The sequence below is a fragment of the Lissotriton vulgaris genome, chromosome 3_1, assembly GCF_964263255.1.
Source record: "Lissotriton vulgaris chromosome 3_1, aLisVul1.2, whole genome shotgun sequence".
Taxonomy (NCBI): domain Eukaryota; kingdom Metazoa; phylum Chordata; class Amphibia; order Caudata; family Salamandridae; genus Lissotriton; species Lissotriton vulgaris.
Window position 1 is genome coordinate 633,586,779 of NC_141689.1, and position 15,036 is coordinate 633,601,814.

A 15,036-nucleotide genomic window follows, 5' to 3' on the forward strand; every position below is an offset into this window, starting at 1 on the left:
ACAACAGGGCCGTAGTAGTTATTGAAATGCAATATCGTACCATTTAATTTAGCCTCAACCCATATCCATCTCCCCTGAGGATCTCTCTTCATCTGGCCAAACTCCCATGAGAGCCCCCTGCAGAAATATATCACTACTCCTCTTTTAGCCAATCCTCCAGAGGCAAAAAAGGCATTCAAATACCGTCTTAGGAGGAATATTCTAGGAGAATTAATTTTTAAATGTGTCTCCTTTAGAAATAGTACTTGGGGAAAAAAGGAAGCTAGCCATCTAATTAAAGCTCCATATTTTCGTTTGTTCAAAATCCCATTTACGTTGAGCGAAAGAATACTGCACTTACTCATCATTTATGATCCTATGTCTATAAACCTTACCAACTATATCAATACTTCGCATACTCCTGACCCTACCCATTTACGTTGAGCGAAACAATACTGCACTTACTCATCATTTATGATGTTATGTCTATAAACCTTACCAACTATATCAATACTTCGCATACTCCTGACCCTTTTTCCAATCAAAGCCCTGCTACTGCTCATTTTACAAATGCTTTTACCCCCCTCCAACCCTACACTCCACTTTTAATATTTGTGTCTGTTAATGTCCCCTTAAAAATTAATGCTAAGTATTTCAAGGAAATTGACTCTATGCTCAGGGAATTTGTTTGGAACAAAAAGGCGTCAAGGGTTAAATTGCCCATACTACAATTAGAGACAAATCAAGGGGGTTTATCTTTACCAAGCATCCGTACCTACTACGAGGCTGCATTATTAGATCTTACGGCTCGCCAATTGGAACCTAATGACCAGAAGGACACATATTTTTTTGAAAAAATGATTGATGAGGCTGGCACACAAATTCCAGTTTTTCTAAAAACATCTAAACTACCGAAAAAGTCCTGTTATAAGACTGTTCATGACTATTCCGACTGACTCCAGTCTTTTTTTACACAGGCAAACTTTTCCGGGTTCGCCTTTTTAAAATTGGAGGAGTGCAGGGGGTTCAGCCTGAATATTCATTCCAGTTGTCTAGGGAGATGGAAAGATATTGGCTTCGAGAATCTGAGCCATTTTTTCATTGTAAATACAGTGATTTCTTGGGAAGGAGTACTAGCTAGAGCAGGGAACCGAATTCAGCCAGGGTTCTTGGAGTATATGCAGATCATAAACTTTATTAAAAAATATAATCTCCTGTTAAGTGGGCTCCAATCGACCTGGTTAATACTCTATACAAAGTAAAATTCAAAGGAGTGAGAAATTGGTAATCCTTAATTATGAAACACATGGTACTTCCCTTGGTGGATGAAATTTTGGGAAAAATAACTCGGGAGACAAATTGTTCCTTCTCTCATTTGGAATGGCAGGCTATAGCCCAGCTAGAAAGCAAGGCCCTTAGAGCAGCTAATTTTAAAAGGATGGCCTTCTTGTCCCTGTGGCTGGCTTATTATACTCCCAAAAATCTAAATAAATGTAATCTGGAAGTGGATAATAAATGCTTTCGATGTCTCTCCCATGGTGAGGGAAACTGGCTCCATATATTTTTTACATGTCTGAAGCTTGAAGTCTTTTGGAAAAAGATTTGTTTAGCAATAAGCCAGTCAATAAAAAAAAAGATCAACCCCAAGACAGAAGTGGTTTTCTTCGGGCTCTCTAAAGTTAGGTCAGATCTGACCAAAGCCAAAGAGACGTACATCTCAATCTGCTCTACAGTAGCACGTTCATTAGTTCTCCAAAATTCGAGGTCGGAAGAGATTTCATCTTACCCTAAATGTGTAAATAAAATGTCAAGGATAAGGAAATTTGAGGAAGTGTATGCTAAACGCGTTGGTGCAACAAAAAAGTTTGCAGTGGTTTGGAAGTTCTTTGACAATTTGGTAGTATTATAGAAATTTTAACACTTTAGCACCCTGCACTTTAGAAAACTAAGCACTTTAAGGCATTGCACTTTAAATCTCCAATAGGGGAAAAAGTTTTGTATTGTAATAATGCCAAGATTTTGCATATGAAAAAAGTTGTAGATAATCAAACTGATTGTTCTCGTCTTCTTGATGTACATTAGGCACTAGTCACTTTAGTGTAGTTTAGGATGTGGAAGGCGTAATAGCTTTCTTGATATGCGGTGTTTCGGACTATCTGTTTTATTTGATTTGAGGATGTGTCCAACCCTGTTTGAAGGGATTCAGCTGTTAAATGTATATATTAGATAAGCGTGTCAAATTTGGATGTATGAGTGTTGCTGTTTCCTGATGGCCAATGCTGTTATTTTTTGTTCCCTGCTCTGCTCAGCAAAAAAAAAAACTTTTATTGGAGTGCAGTGCATGTACATACTGCAGTGTAAAGCAGTATTCAGTACCCTTGTACAGCATCCTTTCTGAGTAGCATATTTGAAAGCTTCTAATTTGCCTGTCTGAACATCAGGTCACATCTTTAAAGGAGACTGTTTTATGTATAAATTATCTTTTGCTCATGAGCATCTATTTTAAAACCTTAAGTTCTGAGACATTTTGCTGTATTGCTAAGCTCATAACAAACGTTTTATATTCATTGCTCAAGGAGATTATTTTGAAAGATAACCTGGAACACTTTCCATAATGTTCCACAAAGAATGACTATGAACGTGGTACCCAGAATTTTTAGTTATGTATTCATGCATTTCGAGAATGTATTAAAACGCAGCCAAACACCACAAGTTGATGTGGTGTTGAGCAAAAAGTAACAAGAAAGTAATGCATTGCAAACATTTTGATAATTTTGCACCACAAATCTCCTAAAATACTGGAATGAACAAATGGTAGCGAAAGGTAATACAATCGCCTACAAAAAAAATGTAAGAGAAAAAATGAGCAAATAGTAAATACACGTATTATTGCATCATTTCTAAAACAGTTCACTGGAAAATGTTATGAAGGAGGGAACCGTTTAAATAGTGAGTTGGTAACATTCTGCAAAAGACTGAAATATCTAAAAACAGACAGGCGTTTGAAGGAAAACTTTTTAGGGATATTGTGCAGATACAGAACTTTATTGCATACAAAACACGCTCAGAGTTATTCTGGAATTTCAGTAAATACATAGTTTTATTGCACATACACAAATATCTCCGGTAGCGTTGTAAAGGTTATCAAACAGATATACATGCTTTACTAAGATAGTGATTTAAAGCCTGTGAAGAAGAGATTAAACTGAATTGAGTGAAAAGTAAAACGTAGCACTGCACTAGGGTGATGTGGTCAACTGACCTGATTTCCAAATAAAATGATACCTAGGTTGCTGTTACTAACAGTATGGTCTGCCTTTTTTCATTTTAGAAAAAGATTTTGCCTCCTGTATGTTTTTTGCTATCTTCTTCGTGGCCCATGATGCTGGCTGATGTTGTGAGAACAATGTATGCAAACGAACAGGATGGGAACAGATTGTAGTGCCCCTTTTCCGCATCCTTCAGTTACACATCAAACCGTGGACTTACTACACCGCACTTGTTTATTCTGCAAGTGAGGTTCACAACAATTTTTCCAGCTCTGTGATCCTCAATGATTTCAAATTCACCAATGTAACCATGTTTCATCATCACAGTAAAGAAACCCCAAATCTCTCTGGAGCATGGCCTGTTCACAACCTGGCATTTCCCATGTTTTTGTGAATTGTTGATGCTTTTCAGAACATCTGCAAGAACATTAATGCACACCTTGGTGCCGGTTCTGCAATATGGTGGAAAATAGCATAGAGACAGTCATCTTTTCAATAGTCGATGACTTAAGATGGGATGACAACCAGGGACTACTTTCCACCCTGGACTTCATTTATTTATCTGCTGCCTTTGACAAGATTGGCCATGGGATTTTGATCGACAGTGTGGAGGAGGCTTTATTGCGGAGGTCCACACTGAGCCTGTTCAAATCCTTCCTGTCTGGGCCATTTCTAGTTGTCCCGCTACATAGTGTCAAAACTTGTTGGCTTGGAATGTGGCATTCACCCCTATCGCCCTAATTGTTCATTTACGCCTAACACATATGCCAACCCCCTAACACAATAGCTGGCCTCCAGGGGATGCAGGCTATATAACCATGCAAATGTTTCACAGCTCTTACTTTGTCTAGATGGAACATCTGCATCCCAATTAGAATTTCAAGACACAATGCACTTTATAGTCAATTGGATGAATTGTCATCAGTTCAAACTCAACACGGATAAAACTGAGATTGTAATTATTAATAACAAGGTGTATTTCTGGAACCATCCTTACTTACCCCTCAGAAATGAGACCAGCACCTTTACCCAATGTAACGGGCAAAAAGCATAGGAGTTTTAGTGACTCCAACCTTACCCTAAAACCATCAATGGGCATGGTAGTCACTCAATGTATATTTTTTATGAAAATACTTCTGAAAATACTACATATTCCCTCATTAGAAGAACCTAAACCCATTATTACTGCAGTTGTTAATACAAAACTAGATAAAGCCAATGCCCTCTTTCAAGGGTTAAAAATGATCTCCTAATGCTTCAGGTCATACAGAATGAAGCAGCAAGACTGATTTTTTAACTCACAAGACGCACTCATGCAATCCGATAACTACAAAATGTACATTGTCTCCCTCTGACTCAGCGCATTCATTTGAAAACTTGGTACCTTGCATTTAGAAGCATAAAAAACTTTGCTTTTCTCTTCCTGATTAACAAGATAACTAGATATATAACATCAAAACCTTTGAGATCAGCTCTTTGTGGTCTCGTAATCATTCCTAGATACAGAAAGAGCAGAGCTGGAGGATGCAGCTTTGTGCTGAAGGACACAGCAGCCGGAATTCATTTCCAGATTACATCCGCCATGAACCAGACCTACTGTCTTTTCGAAAAAAAAATGAAAACTTGGCTTTTCAAACAAACATTTCCATAAATGACTTTCTCATGCATTTTTAGGCTTAATTTAAAAACTATTTTCTGAGAGTAATTTTGTCTCACCCCAGACGTGTGATTACTCATAAATAACCTGGAATAAGACATGCTGACACTTTTAATAAAAAGTTTGATTGAAATGTCTTACTCCTGGAAATGCATGAGGAATTCATTACTAAATCTGGAATTAGACAGTCCTCCAGGACTGCAAATCAGGTGAATGTAAGGAACGAATAGAACTCAACTACAGCAAAAGCTTTGAGATCCAGTCACAGCCATACCAAGAAAATGCACTATGGTGACTGTTCACAAAGCTTTTTCTGTAAGTAGTTGTGTCTTATCATGTCTTAGGGGTGAATTACTCTTGAATTCCAGGCCTGAATGAACAAGCATTTTCTTTGAGTACTTGTGTCTTACGCCAGAAGCCAGTGTGCTTTATCATTTTTTTCCATAGATAAGGCATGTTTACATATGTAAGCATGCCTTACACTTGCAAATTGAAGAACAGGGCTCACTCTTAGGAGAACCAGAAATCAGACAGCAGTGTGAACAAGAGATTCAATAGTGATCAGCAGAAAGGCCATCAGTGAGAAAAGCGTTGCCGCTATGCGGCTTTGAAAGAACAAAGGGTTGGTTAGTTGTTAAGATGCCAAAGTGAGCTGGAGTGAGTGACTTTGATCTTTTTCGAGACAACTGACCGAACTATGATGGCTGAAAATGTATCTATATTGTAAGAAGAATCAAGAGGGAAACAAAAAGACTTTACTGTAGAGACTGTTGCATGACACATGGCACATGCAGACATAAGAACGTTGAAAACGTCCAAGTTGTAGGGGGAAGAGGTATTTCATCAGTGATAAGAAGAATGTTTTTTTAAACATAAAAAATGAAGAGCCATCCAGATTTTGAGGCTTTCTTTCAAATATTTCCACAAAATGACAAAATATTGAAGGATGAAATGTTTTTTGACAATTTTACAAACCAAGATTCTAGTTTTTTCCTTTTTTGCTAATGGCACTTCTTACGTTTTAGGTTTCTAAAAATAGCTTTTCATAATGAAAGCATATGAGTGCATTTTTTCACATGTATGACATCACATTTGAAACATACAATCTCACCCTTAATCAGTGAATACTCTATGTTCTTAGACACTAGGACACCATTTTAAATTCAAGAATCCATCCCTTGTTGATTGTCTTACTGCTTAGTTAGAAATATGGAAAGTAAATATTGCAAAATACTGAAAAGCAGCATAAAAGTATTTCCTACAGATCTAATAGAACCACATGCTTTACTGACACTTTCAACTCCAATTTGGCTTCATCATGCGATCTTAACTTTTGGAGATTATGTCAAAAATTATAAAAAAAAAGGAAAATATTAACAGTAAAAGCATGAAAAAACGTAGGAGCAGATTTATAGTTTGCCGGACGGGGTACTCCATCACAAATGTGACAGAATACCCTCTTTGCCAAAGCAACGTCGACCCACCCTACTTAGGATGGGAGGACTGCCGGCTATCCATCGATGGCAACCCTGTTGGCTCAGTTGATGGAAAGCTTCCTCAAAGGAAGGTCATTACACAGCCCGCACTATTTAGGGTGGATGGTGTAATGATGTTTTTTCTGTCTGTCACTTCCAGGTAGTATTTGGTGGTGAGGACCTAAAAAACAAACAAATGACCCGACACCCAGGGACTTCCTTGGTGTGGGAGCCATTAGGGGTATTTGCTGTTTGTTGATTGAGCATGAGAACTGAGAGCAGACATTAACCAAACTTTTTCGACCTTGACAGAAACCACCATGATGGCGGTTCCTCTCAAGGTACACAGATTACTCCTGGCCAGGCAGTGATCTCTACATTTGCAGGGCAGTAGACCTTCATGGTGGTGCATGTAATGTCCTCCGCCCGCCTGACGGACTGTACTTCATCCGCCAAGCTCTAAATCTGTATGCTACAGTGCTTTACTTTACCTATTACGTAATTAAACATCACAATAATGTGTGTGTGTTTTTTTGCTGACCAACAAGGGTACGGTGAGGCCGAGTCTGGGGTTCTAATATCACAATAAGGCAGAAAACAAATTTGGGAAGAGTAAGAGAATGAACAAATTCATAATGTACAAAACATTGAAAGAAAAGTGCAAGGAATCACAACTAGTGTCCCCCATTATAAAGACACCAGTTAAGAAGCCAGGCAAACATTCTTTCTCACATAAAATAAGTATGATATATCCAGGTTTAATGAAAAACATCAGTGTTATGAGCCTATATATTATTTTTAGTGATATTACAGCCCCGGGTCTATTTTTCATTAAACAATTACAATCCTGTATTCGATTTGGAAAATAATATTAAATCATTATTATACTAAGAGATTCAATATATGGATGTCATCTGGGTGTTTCGGGTTGTGTTCGAACTGTCCCGAACACCTCTATGTGTCTGTAATGTGATGAATCACCGCCCTCATTACAATGGCTGCATCCGAAAAGACCATGAGGCATTGGCAACACTGGGGTAGATGTGACTCTGTGGTGTGCTTGATCAAGGCTCACAGACTGTTCTTATTCCCAGTTTTCAGCCAAATAGCAGTAAGGAAGGGCACATCACCTCCCTTTGCTCTGGGCTCAGTGAAATGGAAGCTGCTTGCCAAAAAGCTCTAATAGTTTGAAGCGCAGATTCCATAATGCAGGGAGAAACAGCTTGGCTGTGATTGAAACTTGTGAAATATAATTGCATCCTGAGAGCGTGAGAACGAGAGAGATGGAGAGGGAGGAGGAACAACGGAGAAGAAAGCAGAGAGGGAGAAGAAGAGGCAAAGAAAGAGTAAGAGATATAGACTGGGGAGGGAGGGATGTGGGAAGGAGGCGTCGGGGAGTGAGAGGGAGCAGGAGCGAAGAGAAACAGAGGGGGCGGGGACAAGATGACAGCATGTGAAGAAGAAATCTTACATAAAAATGGGATTGAGTGAGCAAAAGAGAGAAGGAAATGGAGATTAAAGGCGAGAATGGGATTCGAAAGAGACAAACTTCAGAATGCAGAGGATGATATGCAGAAAAGGATAAAAAAAAGAAAGAGTTTTAGAAATACAGGCCATACAGAATGAGACGCACACAGTGATAACGAGTGAGGGAAAGAGAAGGACAACCACAGAAAGATGGGGAGAGAGAGAGAGAGAGAGAGAGAGAGAGAGAGAGAGAGAGAGAGAGAGACAGAGAGAGAAGTCAAATGAGAGTGAGACAGAATAAGAGAGCGAGAGAACGAATGAGTATCAGAGAGGCGAGATGAGATGGCGTGTGCATGACGCGCGCCTGCCATGCAGCAATGCAAGCTTCTGCTCCATGTGGTAGCCGTGCTGCCATAAACTGCTGAAGCCGAAGGGCTAGGAGTTTATGCTGCAGCAGAGCCCAGGAAGCAAAGATGTTCTCACAGTGCATTTCAGGACATGTCATCTATTTACAAGATGCATTTATATATACAGACATGTAATGCATACCTGTATGAAAGTGACATTTTAATCAAATACGAAAGTTCCTACTTTGCGCATGGTGACCTCAAAGAAAAGGGAAAAGGACATAAAATCACTGTAACATAATAAAAGACAATGTCGCTATAAATAGCCGCCCGTGTACCCATCACAATAAAGTAAAATACAAAATAAAATCAAACATCACTATAAAAATCGATCGTATGGGAATCTGGAATTGCAACCACTTTGTAATTGTAATGCCTTGATTGCTGCGGGGAGAGGGCTGCTGATCCTTGATCCCCTGCAGCCTCTGCTGCCTTTGCAGCTAATTTCGCGCAATATAAATGCAAGCACATACATGCATACATACATTCATACATGCATGCTTGGCCTGCAGAAGAAGGGCGCCACAGCACTGACAGCCCCATCCTGTGCATGGCAGAGAGTGCTATACCGTCACATAGTGTCTGACTGGTTCTAGGTCTCAGGCAATCCCCTCCAGGGCCTCAATTCGGGAAGGTCCCCAAGACCTGGCTCTTCGACTGAACTGCAGAACCCCCAGCGCCTTGAGACCCTATCGGGGATTAGCCGGGCTCTATAAGAACCTTGATTGATTGATTGATTGATTGATTGATGCTCACTGTAGAATAAGCACAGGTGAACCGAGGGGCTGGATCGATGGAAAAGAGAAGGGTTATCCAGAGACAGGAAGGGCGGGTAGAAGAAAGCAGAAATAACCCCGACATATACCTTTCCTTACAAAACTCTAAAGCAGGATTATCTCCAACGGGTTGGGGGTGGAGTTGCTGTTGTTTACAAAGAGAACTTGACTTAGCCATTTCATGATTTTAGCAAAGCTGAACTTTTCTTTGTAGAATTTTGCATCTCGCCGCCCAGTTTAGTTCAAATACTTTTTGTTTATCGCCCCTTTACCTTAAACTGCACTTTTATTACAAAGATTTTGGACCTCTGCTTCTTTATCTGTTTCTGCAAAGAGTCCGCTAATTCTTGTATAATTCTTGTTGATTTTAATGTTCATGTGGATTCCCGTGTAGACACGGTGTCATGCACCCTCACTGAAGACTTTGCTCTTACCTACTTAGTCCTAACTTTTAATGACATTAAAGGACATATTTGGCCCTCATTTTTTCGTCTTCAGCCCCAGTTACTATTGGTTCCTGTTATCCATTAGTTTGAACCGACTACTCCACCATTGCATTTTCTTTTACAGGAACTCCCCCCACTCATTTAATAGAAACTCCCTTAGCTTAGAAGATCATTACATACACTGCCAGCAAATGTGGTTGCAACAAATCTTAGGACAGAACCACCTACTCCTGCAATTGACTTCGACTATAATGTGTTTACTTTTAAACATGGATTACCTCAGCACTTGATCAATCCATCCCGTTGAAAAAAGTCAAACATAGGCGCACGCGCCCTTCAGTGGCTTGACTTATCCCACTCTTTAAAAGGTGTAATGCATCATCTCAGGCAACCTGAACAGAGAAGGTGATTACTAGTAAACAAATGGTAAATTAACTCATCTTCAGGCCTTTTGTAAGATAAAAAACCAATTGGGCACGCAAGAATGGACTTTTATGGCCATCACATTTTAGAAGTGCCAAATAAAAAAAGAAGTCTTTAATATTAATAGGAGTTTCTACCTTGGGAATTTTGTGCTTCCATTTACACGTCCCTCCACCCTGTGACAATTTATCCAATTTATTTCAGGATTAGATGTTATACAAGGGTAAAAGTTCCACCTGTTTCTATCCAAGAAGCTGGGCCACAAGTTACGTCTACCCCACTGTCCTGCTTGGACCCTACAAAGGAATCTTGAGTCCTGACTAAAAATGTTGGCCTTTATATCAGGGTCATCTCTTGACCCTCGCCCAAGCTGAATATCTAAGGTCATGAGCTCCGCTAATTACCTCACATCGTAGTCCCACCTTAAATCAAGTACTTGTGACCGACATAGTCCACCAGGAGGGGAATCAGGCTTGATCATCCTGATTCTAAAGAAAAGTCTTTCCAAGTAAGGTATAGTGAAGATTCTTGAAACTCATGTGAATTCTGAACTCTCTGCTTTCTTGTAAACTAGCAATTGAATTGTTACTAACTGCTAGCCTCAATGAAATCAGAGTGTGTCTTGACTCAGGGCATTCTGCCTTGCTTATACTCTTTGATCTGTTGGCTGCTTTGGTATGGTCTCCCTCAACACCCTGTTAATTCATCTTGCTGGGGCAGGTTTTGGAGACCATGCCCCTGATTGGCTTGAATTCTTTCTTACAGACTGATCTAAGGCAGTCTTGTTAACTTCTTTCAAATCTAATGTTAAAGATATCAAATATGGTAGAGTATGGGAAAGTAGTCCATATGGTAGATACATCTAGATAGGGAGTTATCTCTCTAAGTGATGAGGTGCAATATCTCCGAAAATATGAGTCAGAAATAAGTCAACCCGGTTAATATGGTACATTTAATATCAGACAGACAGTACCATATGTCACTGGTGGCACGTATAGGCGAGCTCCATCTTAATAATAAACTAATACGAGACAAAAGGAGAATACTGGGATCAGATAATGCAGAGGGGATAGTTCTCCATAGTGACCTTCCGTAGTACCAGCCTAATAAACGTAATAGAGCCTATAGCAAATATTAGGTAAAGAAAATCACCATGTCGCCATATATATCAATTAAAACAATTATGATGTGTGCCGTGACGTATAAACTGAGTACATATGCGCAACATAATTTAAGATTCATGTAATGCCAAAAAGTAACTATTATTCAACGATCCTGTCAATAATTACTTTGTACAACGCTAACTTGAGTCCCGTTCCAATATGGCCGCGAGTTCTACCGCACCGGAGGCACCGAGTACGCATGCGCGTAAAGATAGTGTGCCGGGTTTTTTCACAGCTGTTATCTATCAACGGTGTGAGTTAAAAGGAAGCAGGCGCACTGACTCGCTTGTAGGAGAACGAGACGTACCCGAGGCCAAGACGGCGGTGAAACACGAGCAGGCATGTTCCCGCTCGATGGGCAGAGAGGGAAAACAGTCGAGGGGGCCACCCACTAAAAGGATAAACGAGCCAGACTAGTATGCCTAGTAGGAAAAGCAAATGTGCAAGCATGTGCACCACGGATTAAGTGCGGATAGGGAAGGTTTGCTAGGTAGCCTCTCCCCATGCAAACAATTGGTAAAGAGCAGTACCACGAAGGGGCATAAATCTATGCGTATATATATCAGTGGGGGGATTCGCCCGAGCAATATAGGAGAGTGAGGGGGCGGTCCTCTGTATCGAAGTACTGGATAGGAACTTTAAACAATACAATCCTAGTACGAGTAATGACATACCCCGAGTGGAGGCTTGTAGGGAGACATGATAGAATCTAGAGGCAAAGCACTGAATCAGCGAATGTTGCTTCCCTTGCAGAACATATCCAGTTCTTAAAAGTGTACAGAAGGACTCATCAGAGAGTCTGCACCTAAAGTGAAGCCTCAGCGAATAATCAATACCAAATGACAAAAGGTAAGAGGCACATTAGAATAGGATTAGGGAAGGGGTTAACCCAAAACTCTGTAGCAACATAAAATAGGAGTGCCCCTATTACATTTGTAGAAGAGAGTTCCCCGGAATAAGAGAATATCCGCATGTATTCAAGATCAGAGGGATACCAACCGGTACAGAATTTTTACAGAGACTTACTTACAGAACGTCGAAGAGGTAATAAGTGTTCTTATTATTAATAATGGGAATAATGGGGAGGAGCCAAGATGGCGGCGGAGACGGACGTGTAGTCGCCCGGCTCCCCGATCCTTTGTTACCTGCAGCACCATCCTGCTCCAGATCCTGACACAGAGTCGTCGCGGGAGGTAGCTGACGTCGCGCTGGCACCGGAGGTGTTCCCCCGGTGTCTCTATCCATCTGCAATCCGACGAAAGGGCATGCTTCTCTGCAGACCGTGACTGCGCCCTGGACCCGGGACCCCGTGTCCCTGCGCGCGCCGAAAGGGGATGCGACTCGGAGGGCTGTTGGAGCGGCGCAGTACGGAACGCTCCCAGGCGGACTGTGGGCTGTGAGGGCGCTGGTCTCTGCCCTCGCTCGAGAGTGCATGTCGCCCGACTGTGGATCCACTCTGCCTCACAGCTCCCATGCGACACAGAGGTGAGACGCGCTGCTCCTTTCTACTGTCCGGGCGGCCGGCGGCCATGATTAGCCGCTTCACTCGCTCCTGCCAGCAGTTACGTGAAGGGGTTTCTTGTTAATTCTTGCACAGCGGAGACGGACCCGGCTATCCGGTGCTACCACCCAGTCTATCCACTGTTGGCTTGCCTCCTCGATCGGCGAAACCCCTAGCAGCGCAAACATGGCGGACTTCCCCTCTGTGATCGTTATGGGCTCTACCTCGGCTTCGGAATCTGCTGAATTGAAGGCACTTGGGCGGAGTGGTGGACGCGGTGCTACACTTCATACTGTGGACACGGCGGGCTCCCCGCCTGAATATACCTGCGCCTCTATTATGAGCGCTCTCACTGCCCTGAAGGTGGATTTGTATGAGTGCTCCAGAGTATTGGGACAGAAACTGGATGAAGCTGCGCTTGGGCTTAAGGATGTAATGTCTGGCTGCTTACATCTTCCCTCCGACCGACCCCCGCACGGTGGGGTGCGGGCTACATTGTTGCAGCGCGCCTGTGATCTTGTACACATTTCTCACCCTGCTGCTTCAGAAACCCTGCCGTCTGCCGGTCCCGGCGTCGCTACAATGTTTCCTATCCTGTCTAAGAATTCCACTCTGGCTGCGGTATCGCTATCCTCCCGTGTGGACCGGCAGGCACAGCTCCTGGCTTTATTTAATACCTGCACGCCTCGCTATGCTACTCCATCCCCCAGTGTTCCACAACTTCAGATGGGCTTTGGACTGTTGCCCTTCTGGTCTGCCAAAACTGTGTGTGCCGGGAAGTGGCCATTTTGTCCTGGGAGATCATCTCTTCACCGAATGCGGCCATCTTCTCCCTTTGTTCCACCTGAGGTGGGGCTTCCATCGGAGCTATGTTTGCGACTGCGTCTGCGATCTGGCCAGGGTTAGACGTGCCCTTGCTCGAACGAACTGTGTTTAATGGCCGGTTGAGACTCGGACTGGAGTGCTTCCTCAGCGCGATGATGTGTTATTTGATGTTCTTCCCTATTCATTCGGTGTTTGATACTCCTTGCTTGCTTATGATGATTAAAGGGAAGTGGGGGCTGAGATCGGGGTAGTCCGGGGGACTTGTGAATTGACCCTCCTCTTATAATTTTGTGGGAGTTCAAGGATAGACTCTGTTCTTACTCCCTATATCACTGGATTATACTACTTTTACTTTCTTCTCTTCTCTTTCCTTAATTTTTCTTTTCTTCCTCTTTCTCTTCCTTTCTTTACTTCTCTTTCTTCCTAAATTCCGGGTTTTTGGGGCGACAGACACTCTGCTGGGGGGGGGGGGGGCAGGCCGTAGCCTCTGCATGTGTGTAGGGTGGGGGGTTATATTTAGTTTTAGTTAGTTTCTATGGTGCCTATGTATGATCTTCTCTTATAATGTTTTCTTCTTTCTGTTTTGGGTCTGTGATAGGGATTAGTAGGGAGTGGGTAGCACTGTGGGTGGTGCGTAAATGCGAACTGACTCTCCTGTTGATTTATACTGTACCGCCGATTTGATGGGGGGCTCCTCACTACTGATGTTACTTCTTGATGCTGCCTGCCCATGTGGTGTAGTTAATATATGGACTCGATTCTCCTTGGTTTATTCTTCATTGCTTTATCTTTAGACCAAAATTTAAAAAAAATCTTAACCTTCAATGCTCCTTCTGCCTAGCGACACTACTCCGTTCAGTGTAACTACTGTTAATTGTTGCTATATTGCCTGATGTCACTGGGGGACCGTATTGTTTGCTTATGTGCTAAACAGTATTGTGGCCGGCCTGACGGTTGTAGGCCCGTATTTGTACCATTCTTCATGCACAATAAAGGTTTTCAAAAAATTTAAAAAAAAATAATAATAATGGGAATAATTACAACCTATAGCAATTCATTCGAGCGGTCATTCTTTACCCAACCCAGATCTAACCACGGACCACTGTCCAACTAAGGATCATTACCTGATGTGGTAATAGAAATATAACATAATTACCTGACAGGATACCCAGACCATCTAATATCAATAACAGAGGTTAGTAGTGCAACACAAATAGCATTACTGAGTGGAATGTATTACCGAGTGGAATGCAAGATGTCCCGAATATAGTGTACCATTACAATGTAACGGAGGACCGCAAAAAAGATTTACAGCCTGTAAGACTATCATTTGTACATATTTGTGTGAGTTATCTAATATGAGAGAAACAATAGAAATTGCCTTGTAGTTTAAAAACAGCCATAAAGAAGGAAAATGAAATGGAGTAAGAACAGAAACTGACTAGCTGAATGTCATACTGTAGAGTCGAAACACAGCTGAGAGCATGCATTTATACCTATCTCTTTAACACACATTAGGATACCAGTAATAAGAACTTGATGACCCCGTATGAATATACCCTGTCCTGAAGAATGTGTGACCATAACCACGGCCCAAACACCGAAACGCGTTGACGCACCATGTAAAGTAGAATCCAAATAAAGCCCG

General features: G+C 41.8%; 1 pseudogene; it reads right to left on the reverse strand.

The window, feature by feature from the left end:
- Window positions 1-3,306: 3,306 nt before the first annotated feature.
- Window positions 3,307-10,380, reverse strand: LOC147726852 (small ribosomal subunit protein uS8 pseudogene; annotated as a pseudogene).
- Window positions 10,381-15,036: the final 4,656 nt, after the last annotated feature.